The sequence below is a fragment of the Equus przewalskii genome, chromosome 8, assembly GCF_037783145.1.
Source record: "Equus przewalskii isolate Varuska chromosome 8, EquPr2, whole genome shotgun sequence".
Lineage (NCBI taxonomy): Eukaryota > Metazoa > Chordata > Mammalia > Perissodactyla > Equidae > Equus > Equus przewalskii.
In genome coordinates, this window is record NC_091838.1 from 82126354 (window position 1) to 82138974 (window position 12621).

Below are 12621 nucleotides of genomic sequence, written 5' to 3' on the forward strand. Positions count from 1 at the left end.
TGCTCAGCCGCCAAGGCAGAGAAGAGCTGGGGCTGGCCCTGACTGGGGGGGAGGTGGCATCAGCCTTGATGCCGTCCCAGGCTCCACCACCATCCGGGCATCCTGGTGTGCCAAGCGGCCGGGCCTTCTGGCCTCTGCCCAGCTTGAGCCGAAATGCCTGGCACCTCACCCCCACCTCCCAGCAGGGCCCAGGCGGGAGGCGAAGGGGCTGCGGTGCAGGGCAGCCTTGGCAGGCCTTGCAGCCAGAGCACAGGCATGAGTTGCAGTGGGAAGGGTTGGCGGCTGGTGGGGATGAGAGGGAGGGAGGCCCCAAGCTGGCCTCTGAGGCTGGGTGTCCGAACTTTGCCTTCCTGCCTCACTCCTTCCTGTTAGGCTCCTCACAGTGCATGCCAGGGATCGGGGAGCAAGGAGAGGTCAGCCCCCTGGGACTGTGGGAGTAGGGTAGGGTGGGGGAGCAAGCTGCAGGACAGGATCCAGGCAGGACCTTCCCCCTCCAGCCAGGTCTCAGCCCCACTGCCAGCAGGTCTCCAGTATCCGACTCTTGATCCATTCATCTGGACAGATAATAATGGAGCACCTACCATGGGCCAGATGATGGTCTCCTGGCACATTAGCAAAGAAAAGAAGATGGAGAGGAAGCCAAGGCCGGGCCGTGAGGAAGAGAAGGTCTGTAGCCAGAGCGGAGGGTGGCCTTGCCCGTCAGCATCGAGGAGGCGGGAGCCAAAGGGCTGGTTCTTCCTGTGGATGGGGCCTCGGGGTGCACGGCGACACCGTGAGTGACCAGGCCTCAGACACGTGCAGTCTAGGCTCCCACTAGGGTTTGCAGGATAAAATCCAGGACATGCAGATCAATTTGAGTTTCAGATCATCAACGAATCGATTTTCAGGATAAGTATATCCCATCTAATATTTGGGACATACTTATACTAAAATATATTTGTTGACAATCTGAAATTCAAAATTTCAAATTCCTATAGTTTTATTTGATAAATTTGGCAAACCTGATTCCTCCCTGTTTAGAAAAACTAGGAAGACCTTCGGGACAGGGGCTCCCCTGGCTCCCGTGCTGGGGCAGGACGGCAGGAGGAGAGCAGCTGGGAAGAGGGTGGGGTGCAGCATGGCTCCCCCACAGTGGGGGGCTATCCTGACGAGGACTGTTTCACACTGGTCTGTGGTCCCTGGGGGAGGGTCTGGGCCTCTATTTCACACATTTTCCCCCCCAGAAATGGCTCCTAATCGGATCGAATGGGTGGATTTCCCACCTGATTTGGCCGAGCCACTTTTCACATGTTCTTCTGGGAATCAGGTAACTCGGAGTGTTTCCTGGCTGCTCTCGGTCACCCGGCTTAACCGAATGTGAGTCCCTTCTATTTGTTGGAACAGAGCAGACTTGCTGTCTCCGTGTTGTGGGGTTAGGTGTCTCGGTCACCCCACTCCCTGCTCTCCAGCCAGCCAAGGTGGACGGCGCGTGCCCATGTGCTGCGGACCCCAGCAGACCTCTGGAGGGTCCTGGGCACAGAAGCTGGTGGCAGCGCCACTCTCTCCCTCCCTTTCAGTGCAACGTGCCTTTTGTGGTTTCCACGCGTCCTTCCTTGGGGCGTGCTCCACCCGGAGGTCACTTAACCCTCACCAGATGGACCACACCCTGAAAAGCATCCTCTGGGTGGTCAGCAGCGCTGCTCATGGAACTTCTCTGTGACCCGCCCCCCTCCCCAGGCACTCGGATCCCAGACTCTCCCTCTCCCACGGTGGCCGGCAGCATCGGAGATGGGGCTGCCTGTCAGGAAGGGCCCCTGGGTGACCACAGTGAGGAGACCCCCGTCAACCCTCGGTGGGCACAGTGTCAGTGAGAGACAAACTCCTGGCAGTCGGAGATGCTCTTGTTACCATGGCATAAGCTAGCCTGTGCTGACCGACCACCTCCAGAGGCACCGGGTGAAGATAGCGCCAGCCAGTGGCCTGGAAGCTTCTAGAATGATGGCCTCTTCTTCCCAACAGATCTGTCAGCAAATCTCCAACCGTAGCATCATTGAGCGAATCAATGCTGAGAAAAAAATGGGCAAATTCCAAATAATTGAAAAACGATCTGAAATACGGACTCCACGCACCACCACTAATGAAAATCTCTCCCTTGGTACTTAGACATGAGCGGAGGTTGGCACATTATATGAGCTCCAAACAAAGAAATATGCCTATGCTGGGGGTGTGCACTTTAGGGTTTTGGGGAGCACAATGAAAATGTTGGGAGACGGCAGCTGTGGATGGCTCAGAACATTCTGGAATGGATGAGGCCATGCTGTTATTCCACAGCCTGGGAGACGGCGGTCTGGAGGAGGAAGGGGCCCGTGGGATGTGATGGACCCCTTGCATTGTGGCATTTCTTAGGTGCTACGGCCCCAGGCTCTCGGTCTCCTGTCACTTGGAGACACTGCATTGTTCTGCCCCCTCAGGCTGTGCCTTGGGTTCGGGGTCCTGACCAAGGTCACCTCTGCCGCATGGCCTCGCCCGGAACCCTCCCTCGCTCTCCTCTCCCTTCTTCCGGCCACACGGATTCCTCCCCATGGCTCTCTGGTTTCATCACAGTTGTCAGAACACGTGTCCATCCTGTGCATGGTTTCTGAGCCCCTACTGGGTGTCAGGATGGGGAGATGGACGAGTCCAACATGGTGGCTGCCCCCGGAGCCCGTCCTCTGACCTCTCATCCTTGTGGCCCTTTCCTACCACTGACACGACCACACGAAGACGGAGCCTTTCATCCACGGTGTCTCTGCCGTTTTTATCCTCCTTATCTCACTTGATCCTGTGTGCATACACAGGTCTACGGTTTTTCTAATTTCCTATAAAGCAGTGCCAACCTTTTTCTCAAAGAAAATCTTGCATGGGTCCCAATATAAAAGAGATGTTAAGTGAATCCACTTAGGGTAGCAACATGGACAGACCTGGGCAGATGCCTGGCCTGCACCTGTGCCTCAGTTTCCCCCATGGGATCGCTGAGGCCCCCCACAGGCTGAAACCTCGGGGAATCCCTTGAGGTCAGAGGCTGTGTGACTGACCCATGTCTCCAGTGTCCCACATGCAGCTGGCACCCAGCAGGCACTCAGTGTGGTGGGCTCCGTGCAAACACTGATGGTGGTACCGTGGGTGCTTTGGAGAGCCTGAGGGGCCACCTTTGGTGCTGCCTTAGACCTGGGGAGGGCACTGCGTCTTTGAGGGCCCCAGCTGTTGGGGGGTAGTTGGTGGGGCCAGGGGACAGGCTCACCTGAAGCTCACACTTGGTTTTAGGCCATGTTCCAGGTACCTCGGACCTGGCATTCCCCACCAAATGTCCCCAAGCCTAGCCCGTGGCCCATGTGGGTTTAGAGCTGGGTCTGTCTTCTGGAGGGCAGACCAGCCTGCAGGCATGTATCCCTGGGCCTGACTGAGGGCAGACCAGCCTGCAGGAGTGTGTGTCCCTGAGACCGAAAAGTGTCCATGGGCCGTGTTTTGAGAAGACGGACATAGCTTGGACATGCAGTTTGGGATGTCTGCACACACAGGCACAAAGTCCTCACAGCGTAGGACGGGCCTGGGGTGGGCAGGTTGGGGGGCTGGAGTCTGGGCCCAGCTGCCCTCCGTCCCTTCTCCCAGTGCCTGATGGTCTTCCTTGCAGCCTGAGCATCCTGACCGGGGAGCCGGCCTTCCACGAGGTTCTGAAGGGTCTTTGTTGAGGCTGGAGAAGAGAACGTGTTTCCTTTAGCAGCCTGTTGGAAGGTAACACCCTGATGACTCACTCGGCCTAATTGGGCGTGTGGACGGTGGGCCTCCACGTGGACGCTTGTCCTGGCCCCGAGGCTGTGGGTGGGGCCGGCTCTGCCCACGTGCTCTGCCTTCCTGGCTGCAGTCAGCACAGAACACCCACCTCGGGCCCCTGCGCTGGGCCGTGTGAGCCACGCCTGCACTTCACAGCTTGCCTTCCCACCCACCCCAGGAGCTCGCCTGGATGACGGGGTCACCTGACTTGTGTCCAGAGTGAGGATTCGTGGCGTTGTCGGCACCTGTTATCACAGGTTCAGATGGGTGAGCCAGTTGCCGTGCTGGGCCGCCCTGGGAAGATCCCGGTGGGATGGGGCCAATGCACAGGGCCTGGCGAGGCACAGACCCCTCCCTCCTCTCCCTGGACGTCGGCCACGGCCCCCATGGTCACTCTGCAATCAGCCTCCGCATTAGTCTGCTGGGGGCCCCTTAAATCCCACAGACGGGTGGCTTAAACCCAGGAGTTTACTCTGCACCGTTCTGGAAGCTGGAGGTCTGTGGTCCGGGGGCCGGCGTGGTCAGGTTCCTGGTGAGCCCTCTTCCTGGCTTACAGACGCCACCTTCTCGTGCTGTGTCCACACGTGGAGGGGAGAGAGGAAGCAATCTCTGTGATGTCTCTTTTACAAAGGCACTAATGCCGTCCTGGGGATCCCGCACTCCTGAGCTCGTCTGACCTGATCACCTCTTTCTCCAAATACCACCGTCAAATGGGGGCGCAACTCAGTCCACAGCAGCCTCCTTCCCTCTGAGTCATCTCTAGTTTATCTTCCAAAGCATCTTCGTACACGCAAATCTGATCCGTCATTCCCCAGCCTAAAGCCTGCCCGAGGCTCTGAGCCTGGGTTCCACGGTCCGGCAGTCAAGGCTCCCACAGCCGGCCCCTGCTGCCACCAGAGGCAGGAGATGAGGCCCTGCCAAAGTGGCGGCTGCGGCTTCTGAGATGAGGTCACAAAAGATGGTGACTTGCCCCTTGCTGGCCCTCTTGCACTCTCTCAGAGCCCTCGCTCTGGGCACCAGCCTCCACGCTCCAAGCTCCCTTAGCAGAGGCCACACACCAGCCAGGACTCAAGGCCCCTCAGTCCAACAGCCACCAGAAACGGATCCTGCCAAGAGGCGTGTGGAGCAGATCCCCTCCCTAGTGGAGCCTGGAGAGGACAGCAGCCTGGGAGACCCTGGGCAGGGACCCCGCTGGGCTGCACCTGTTCCCTGGCCCACAGGAACTGTGAGATGATTCGTTGGTTGTTTTGAAGCTGCCATGTGTTAGGGTCTTTGTCACACAGCAGGGGTAGCTCACACATGTTCCAGCTCCGGGCCTCACTGCGGGGTTCTCGCTCACCCTGTTCCTTCACACGTTGTCACCTCCGTGCCCTTCCCACTTCTGCTCCCCGGTTAAGACCAGCGCACTCTGCATCCCGCAGAGCAGACATCACCTCCACCAAGAAGTCCTCCCACGTGTCCTCCTGCCCCGGGCTGGGTTCCCCTGAAGCCCTGGGGGTGCTTGTTCCCAGGTAGCCTGTTACCTCTGGAGACCCACGGGACAGAGGTGATGAGTCTGCTTCTGAGGTCCCTGTCACCACAGCGAGTGGCCTTGGGAAGCGCAACGGCCGGTGTAGCCTGGGGCCTGGGCTCGTGCTGTGTGGTCTGGCTGGGCGGTTTTCCTGGGGTCAGAATATGAGTCTGCTGAATAGGAACCCCCACCCCTCCCATATATATGTTCTTTCCCCCACCGGACCCTCCCAGAGCTCCGAGAGGGAGGGAGGGAGGCCAACGAGTTGGAGTTGATTGATCAAATTCACATTCCTTATTGTGATCCCTGTGTGTGTGCGTGTGTATGTGTGTGCGTGTCTGTGTGTAGATGAGGGAGCGGCCGAGGCCAGGTGGGGGTGAGTAAGCAGTGGAGATGGGGTGCGACCCTGGTCTGTCTGTCTCAAAGCCCCTTGCCTCCCGCCACACCCCGCAGCCTCTCTGTGGAGGGAGGTCTTGCTAGTGCTCGAGGCTGGAAGGACTTCCCGGGTCTGGGCCTGCACCGTCTGCAGCCACGCACCCCGGCCCGTACGGGCAAAGGACACTGGTGGCCCAAGCGGCTTCAAGGGCCCCTCACGGGCCGACCTCCCAGCACACGCAGCCCTGGGGGGTTGGCTGTCTTGAGCTGCCCCGTGTGTTTGGGAAGGAACAAGGTGGTTCCTGTGGTCTGCACCATCTTCAAGACTCGAGGAACCTGGGCTGGCCCTGCCGGGCTCCTGCGTCAGCTCACTGGGTCCCCACAACCTCGAACGATGAGGGAAATGGGCCACTGAGAGTCCCCCTGGGAGAAACGGGGTGCCAGGATCTGAGCCAGGGCTGGAGACAAGCTTCACACCACAGACTGATCCCCTGGATGGGAGAGCGAAGGGCTGGGGGAGACTAAATTAGAGGGGGGCGCAAGTGTCGGGCTCAGGATGCTGCCGGGTGACCCCTCTCAAGAGCCGTCTGTGACACTGAAAAGCCACCAGCTCACCCGTGGAGGGGTGAGAGCCCTCGGAGGGTCCTCCTGAGACTGCCCAGTTCGGGGTCCATGACCACCCGGGCGCTCACACTCAGCTCTGCTTGGCTGCCTTTCCCAGCCCGGTTGAGCTGCCCCCAGGGCCTCAGTTTCCCCGCCAGCTCCTGGTCTTCCAGTCTCTGCGAGGCTGAGGGCAGGGCAGTGCTGGGTGTCGTCCTCCCCATGGGCCTATCTCTGCGACCCATCCTGCCCCAGTGCCCCGCCCCCCGCGTCCACCTGGGACCCCGCACCATCTGGAAAGTGGGGCTCTGAAGGGAGAAGAAGAAAGATTAGATATTAATTTAGTTCGAGTTCTAATCGTCTGGAGAAACTGCTTACGCACTAACACGGATTTATTTCCACTTAGGGCCAGTTACGCTAATTCAAATCCGCTTTAAATATTAAAACACTGATATCGTGAATCAGATAATAAAACGGACTGAGGGATCCAGGCAGCAGGAGGAGGCTGTGCCCCAGCTGCCTCCCTCCGGGGATGGCTGGGGTGAGGGGCGCGCCCCCTCCCCGTGACCTTGACCTTGGCTGGAGGAGAGTGACAGTCACATCTCTCTCCTCCACCCGCCTGAGCGTCACTGTCCAGCGTGTAGTGGGTGGCTCTGACAGCGCTGTCACCACTGCCACCCCCAGGTGGACCTCTGGGGTGCTCCCCCATCATCCTGACGGCCCCTGCCCACAGTCCGCGGTCCTGCCCCATCACCACCTGCCCCAGGGTCGGGCAGCCCTGGGGTTGTGTGCCATCCCCTGGGAGCTGTGATCTGCTCACGGTCCCCTGAGGGTCGAGGCTCAGGTTCCCCCCGTCACACGGGCCGGCCCTGGGGTGTGGAGGGGAGCTCAATGTGGGACACGAACGCAGGGGCCAGGGGGCGTGACCTGCTGCTGACCTCGCTGCCATCAGCTCTGTGGTCACCATCGTTGGCACCTGTCACCAGGTCATCCCATCATCCCTATCATGCTCCAGATTGTCGCTCAGGCTGTGCCACTCTGCCCTGGCGTCCTGGCCACAGCGGGCTCACAGGCGGCTGCAGAGGTCTGTTTGAAGGGTCAGTGTGCAGGGGCTGACATGGCCGCTCTGATCCCAGTGCCTTGGGGTCTGTTCACAGCAGGTCCCATCCTTTATGGGTTCAGGGCCTGGCCCAGGAGAGGTCAGGGCACTGGCGCCCACCCCAAGGAGGCAGTCGGATGGGCGGCATCTAGAGGCCAGGGTTGCCGTGGCTGGAGGGGCTGCACATGCAGCTTTGCCCCGGGCCACTCTCCAGCCCGTTGGAACACCTTCTCCAGCCTGAATTGGGTCTAGTCACCCGGCTGCGGCTGCTGCCCCGCACACGTGGCACTGTCCTGCTTCTTGGGTAAGCCGGTGCTCCGTTATCCCACTGACCTGCTGGCTCCTCCCCGTTAGCTGGCCTAGCCCGCATCCTCCAGCAGCTTCTGCATGCACCTTGGAGAACATCCCAACAGGCACAGCAGCCCCTTCGTGCAGCCAGCCCCTGGTGGAGCGAGCGGAGGTCCCTAAGAGGGGCCGAGTGAGGACAGTGCTCACGCAGTTACCTGCTGAGTTCCCGGGTCACAAGAGCAGCTCTCGGGGGGCCTCTTAGCTGCCTGGCACACCTGCTCCAGCTGCGTGCCCCCAAGTCCTGCTCTCGATGTGGTTGTGAGCGTCTTGATGACGGCTTCCAAGATGATGGCCTGAGCCTTCTGTCCCCAGGACCCAGAGTAAATCTTGGGTTGGACGCAGGGCTCCATCAACATTTTTGGGGTGAGGTGATGCTCTTTCTGCTGCCCAGAGGAGGGACATGATGATCCCGTCCCCGGAGATGTCCAGTAGGCTTGGTGCCATTCCTGGCATCTCGCGAGCACAGGTGCCTTCTGTGAGATTCCAGGTCGTGATCTCAGTGCCGGAACCTGACAGGGCTGACTCGGGTCCCCCAACCCTAGGCTGTTCAAGGACAGCCCCTGCAGGTTCGTGGCCCCGACCTTCCTCCCAGCGCTTCTCAGATGCTCCTCCACACGCCACCTGCCATGTTTCCCGAACAGGGTGCCCCCAAGCAGGAGACCCCATTCCCCTGGGAGGAGGCGTCTAGCACCTCCCGCAGGACAGAGGCCGTGCAGACATTGTCTCCAGTTCCAAGCTTAGAGCACCGCTCGCTCTGTAAGCCGGGGGCCCTGGCAGGCTTCTCAAGACTTCATTCATTCCTTCATTTATTCACTCATCACTCAGCCAAGCGTCCAGCTATGAGCCTGGTCCTGTGTTAGGTCCCAGGAATCAGAGGTGGGTTCAAGTCACCGCTTTCAAGGGGGAACAAGGAACTGATCATGAGGGCAGGCAGGAAGGCGTTACAGGTGCCACAGCACCGCGTATGCGGGCCCAGGAAGGTCTCGCAAAGGACACGGGTCGTGGGTCAGGGGAGGGAGCAGGGGACGGTCAGGCGGACTGCTCCCACGGCTGGGGCTGCTGTCACCTGGCAGGGTGGGCGGGGCCCTCACTCGGCAGCCTGTCAGGTCTAGAGGGCAGATGTGGGGCTCGCTCCCCCAGCATCCTCTGTGCCCAGCGCAGGCTGGATGCTCCATTCACACTTGAATGAACGAATGAACGAATGAGTGAACTGCAGGGAACGACCATGATCTGTGGCACCCAGAGGGAACATCAAGGCCAGAGGACAAGTGAAGGGAGGTGGACCAGGAGGAAAGATCCTGGGCCTACAGCCAGGCAGACCCAGTCTCCATCACAGCCATGTCGCCTGCTGACCTAAGGCCAGGGCAAGAATTTGTCGCCTTATGGGGCCTCATTTCCGCATCCAGTGGGGGACACTGAGCTCTGTGTGGGCAGGGCCTCTTCTCTCTGGGTGAGGTTGATGGGGGGAGCGAGTGCCAGGAGGTGGGGGCCTGAGTGAGGAGGGGAAGCCCTTGCCTGGCCGGGAGCCCATCTGGACGCATGACCCCCATGCTGGCAGAGACAGCACAGCGGCTGGCGGACGAGCTCCGCCAGAGGGCCACTGGGGTCTTGTCCTCTCTGGGACCTTCATGTGCTGTGTGGCTCTGGGTGAGTTGGTCGCCTGTCTGGGCCTCGTGGCTTCAATGTCAAGGTGGGCTGGGGGATGGGCTTCTCATGGGGTGGGCCTGGGCTCCAGAGCCCTTGACACCGAATCCCACCCACAGGCAGGGCAGGACGTGCCTTCCTCCCGGGCCTTGTTCCCAGGCTGGGTGGCGCTCACTCAGGCTGTGCCCCGGGCAGGCTGAGTCCTCAGTGTGGGGGTGGCTGGATCGGTGGGCCCCATTTGCCAGCGGCCATGACTCATCAGGTGTTGACAGGGTGAGTCATCGGGGGAGGCGAGGAGTGGTTTCCAGGCTCCAGGATGCTGGCCCAGAGCAAGGCTGACTGATGGCACATCCCGGGGGCAGCACAGTGCCAGCTCATGCACTCGCTGTCCCATCCCTGGTCCCCACTCTCCCCACGCACCCCAGGGCTGCGGGGGAATCTGGGCCAGGAGAAGAGCTGGTCCTAGTATCCCATTGCACAGACGGAGAGACTGACGTCCAGAGAGGGGTCCTGGGGGAGACAGGACGAGAACCCCAGACACCACGTGGGGGTAGCCCACAGGCACCACACCAGGAAGCAGGTGCCGGGGAGGAAGATCCCAGAACTGGCCTGTCTGCTACTCATGGTCCCGTTGGGTGTGGGGCAGGTCCAGGGTTACTTACTTTTACCTATGACCTGGGTGGGGGGTGGGGAGAAGAAGGAGCCCAGGGCTTGCGCCACTGCCCCGGTGGGTAAAACAGTGCTGTGGGCCTGGGACATTGGTGGGGCGACGTCGGGAGGAGCTCTGAGAGGGGCCGGAGTGGGGTGCTGGGAGCGTCTCCACTTTCCCAGAACGGTTCTGCTGCTTCTCGTTTTCTCCAGCCTCCCAACCCCGCTTCCCCAGGTGCACTAAGGGCAGAGTCATGAGCTGTGTTTTGGGGTCTATTCCGGTTAGAATTGTGTGCTGCTCTTGTTAAGTCAGAGTGAGGAGCATGTAGGTTTATGCTCAGCAAACGTTCTTGGATGGAGGGACCCGAGAGAGGATGGGAGGGTGGGTGGATGGATGGATGGAGATACGTGGATGGGAATGTGGAGGAATATGTGGGTGGGTGTGAGTGGGTGGGAGGTGGGTGGGTGGATATATGGATGGGTAAAAGGATGTGTGGGCGGATAGATGGGTAGACGGTTTGGGGGACGGATGGACAGATGGATGATGGATGCACAGGTGTGGGGAAGACAGACGGATGACGAGTTGGTGGGAGAATGGGTGGATGGATTGGTTTGTGGGAAAGTGGGTGGGCGAGTGGGCGGGTTGAAGGACTCATGGTGGATGGGTGGATGAGCTGGTGGAGGAGGGATGGGTGGATGGAAGGATACACGATGGGTGAATGGATGGGTGGGTGGATGGGAGGATGGCTGGGCAAATGAATTTTGGGTGACTGGATGGATGATGTCTGTGACCTTTCCAGTGCTGAAACTTTAGGCTTCCTCTCCGATTAGCAACTAGATACTTGGTGGGTCAAGTGCATAGCAAAAGCCCTGGACTGGCAGGTAAAGCCCTGGGCTTAATTTTCACCCTGTCACTGTGTGACCTTGGGCAAGTTGCTTACCCTCTCTGATCTACAAAAAGAAGGGGTTGGAGTCATTGGCATCTAGGTTTCATTGCTTTGGTGAAGTTCTAGGGCAGTCCCGCCCCCTCTGCCCTCTGCCCCTCCTCCCACTCTCCCTGCTGGGCAGAGGTCCATTTTTGTCTCCCTCCTGCACATCTCAGACTCAGGGCCTTCCCGGGGGGGCGGCGGCTCAGCTGGCCTGTGGTGAAGCCTGGCAGGTGGCCCTGCTGTGACGCCTTCTGGAGCAGGGCCTGTCGATGCCAGCTCCCCGGCCAGATTTGGACAGGGTAGCCCGGCCCGATTGTGGGGTTGTCATTGCAGTGCTGCGGGGGGCTGTCTGTGTGTGTAACCTCCCGGCTGAGGACACAGCCCCCTCTGGGGCCCCAGACAACCACCATCTGGCCGCGGTGGTCAGTGGTCACTAGTATAGCGTTCTTCTCCTTCTGATTTGGTAAAATGGAAGTGCCAGCACTCACCTGGATCTGCTGCAGGACGCTGGCCCACCCTGGCGTTTGCCTCCCCCGCGCCCACCGCTCGGCCATCGTTCGAGCAACCGCAGGGATGTTGCCCCAACTGCAGGCTTAGGAAAAGGAAGAGAAGCTGACACTTCTCCGTGACAATTCTAGAATGGTAGCAAGAAGAACAACACAGACGCCGTGGCTCAGAGGCTGGCCGCGTGGTTCCGGGCGTGTGTGTTGTGTATTGGAGCAGACCAGGGTCCTCGGTGGTAACAGCTTGAGTCTGGGGGCTCTGCCAGCTGGGCCCCCCTCCCCAGGCCTGCTTCCTGGTGCTTGGGTGACCTCAAGACAGTATCCTCTTGTGTAAATCGGGGAGAGTGTGACTCCTCCCAAGCTGGTTGTGAGGATAGAAAGAAGGAATGGCCACTAAGGGTCAGCCCAGCGCCTGCCACTGTCTTGTCCTGACGAGACCTTTGTCCCTCCTTCCAGTCTGCACGGATGCTGCTGGGTGGGGCACGCAGACCCCGCCAGCCGGATCCCTTGGCCTGGGTCCTGTGATCCTGGTCCTCTTGCTGGGCCCCTGACCTGCATCTTTGGCCTCCTTGGGGCCAAAGGCCCAGCATGGAACATCACAGGCCAGAGACCAACGTATTTGATGAGAGAGATTGGGGACCAGGAGACAAGGGCTCACCCCAGCTGAGTCCTGGGGACCGGCCACCTCCCTGTTCTGGGCCTAATCTTCCCTTTGAGAAATGTGTGTGGGAGGATTTGCATTCCCCACATTCCTTAGATCCCTTTGTGGCCCTGCGTTCCTGGATCTAAGATGGGGAGAGGGAGGGAAACACAGGTCACACCACCCTCGGCGCTGGGGCCATCGCTCCAGCTGCATGACACAGGCACAGTGACATCCCTGGAGAGGCACCCCCGGAGTGGACACCTTTTGTCATTTCACAGGTGGGACCGGGCACCAGGGTGATGGGTACAGCCAAGGCCAGGGCTGGGAAGGGAGGAGTCCTGGGTACTAGTCCCCATCGGCCACGCTGGGAGCCTGGGGTCAGCAGCTGCTGCAGGAGAGGGTGGCTCTGAAGCCGTGAGGCTGGCCTGGAGGCGGAGGAGGCCGCGGGAAGGATATCACTCACGGTCCCTCCTCCTGGGCGACGCCTTGGCTGGGCACGAGTTTCCTTGGAAGGGCAGTGGAAGGTGCCGCCC